Source organism: Vollenhovia emeryi, unplaced genomic scaffold (genome assembly GCF_000949405.1).
Source record: "Vollenhovia emeryi isolate VEMERY1.0 unplaced genomic scaffold, V.emery_V1.0 DF939156.1, whole genome shotgun sequence".
Lineage (NCBI taxonomy): Eukaryota > Metazoa > Arthropoda > Insecta > Hymenoptera > Formicidae > Vollenhovia > Vollenhovia emeryi.
In genome coordinates, this window is record NW_011967210.1 from 1,634,757 (window position 1) to 1,636,691 (window position 1,935).

Sequence of the window (1,935 nt, forward strand, 5' to 3'; positions counted from 1 at the left end):
CAGGAAGTTCTTGGCTCTGCTACTGTTCCAGTTAACCGCTGACCAGAATAAAAAGGAAGGGAAAAAAGAATATAATGTGCAAGGAGCAGAGAAAGCCGACATAATGGCGGTCAGGGAGATGAGAAAACGAGAGAGAGAGAGAGAGAGAGAGAGAAGAATGACACCAAGGAGTGTTAGCAGTTATCCGGCAGAAGTGCATTAGCTTTTGTTTGTCGCCCGAAAGGGACGGGCCGTGAGTAGACTGGAACTGGATCCCTTGTGTCGTGAATGGGGTTGTCCTTGCTCCCTTTTGCCGCGCGTCTACCCTTATCCATTTTGTCCCTCGCTCCCCGTCGCGCTGTTGATTCTCGAAAGCGAACGGAGACATATCTATAATATATGGCCTACCGCCTAGAACTCGTTCTTCCCAGCTTTGCTCTACACGCGTTACATATCGCCGATAAGTCCTCCATTTAGATCTCTCGGGAAGCTCGTCGTCTCTCAAAACGTTGTCGATTAGTTCGCGCCGAGTAAAATGCCGACGGGGCGAATTTTCCACTCGAGGTTTCGTCGCGAGACCACGGGTGAAATAAAAGACTGCAATTGAAAAGTACTACGGGACAAATGATCGAGTGCGATAATCTGCGCACACGCGTCCCTCGATCGCAATATCCGCTTCAACCCCCGCGTCATTCGCGCCGTTTTAATTCGCTCTTGCGTCACGTTTACGCCGCATTAACATTTTCCAGCATTTTCGGCTGGTCACCCGTCGTTCCGACTGCAAAGCGAATCGCCGTACATCCGCGACCGAATTGCGACCGCGTAATTAGCCTTCGTTGTCGCTGGTGCACACGTGGCCACGAGCAACGTGTGCATGCAACACGTCCGCCGGTCGTAGACACCGCGCCCGGGCGAGCAGGAAGAGTGTGCCCTGGGAAACAGTAGGGAGAAAGGGGGGGGGGCAGAGATCCAGAGAACTTTGGAATTCTGTGTCCTCCGTTGCATACTTGGTCCTAAGTTATGCCCTCATAAACTCGCGCGCGGACATACCTACGCGTCTCCCACGGTTCTCGGTGCACCTCGCCAAGTCGTATCTGTTGCCGTTCGCCGTCCGCCGCGGCGCCGCGGCGCCGCGCCGCGCCGGGCGAAACCGGGAAGCACGTTATGTGGGTTACGGAGAAGCTGTAGGTGCATCTCCACCGCGGAACTTTGCCTGGACGCGATCAGGGGTGGTATACGCTACTTATGCACCGAGCGGCGCCGCGCGGGCTCCCTCGATCGCTCCCGATATAATCCGTTTAACGTGCGTCATGAATATGCTATCGACACAGGCTATGTACACAGCAACTCCGTACGTCGAAATCTAATTTTTGTCTCGTATGAGACAAATATTGACACGCCGGCGAAAAGCTGATTGCCTCGGATAAATTTGCAGGTAACTGGAAAAGCTGATTTTGCGTGAGCTGCCTGTCGTCAACATAAAATTGAATTATAATCGTCACTTTTTTTTTACTTAAACGAAACGAATGCACTAGATTAATGTCAATTCTCTGGGGATACGTTTTGCATATTGGATGCCATGTTGCGTGGTTCGATGAAAAGGGAAATTATATTCATTTCGCGTATATTTCGCTACAAAGCGTAACGGGATTTATTATGCGGCGAATGCTAATGTAAAATTAGCGAACGCCGAGAGAATGCGTTTTCTGCATATATTTAAGATATGATTATACAATTCCGCGCCGGTCTAAACATGACTCGTTTACGGAGCAGCGTGCTTTATTCACCTAGCCGCGTAAGTGCATCCGTTACGCGAATGCGAGAGATTTGTGAGACATAAAGACCTATTTCCGGTGAGAATTTTTATCGTGGGAACGTAGGCGTTACTTTGCCATATGGCTGCAAATCCTGTACATTTCTTGTCACTTTAGCACGAGGAAGAAGGGTGGATATCTC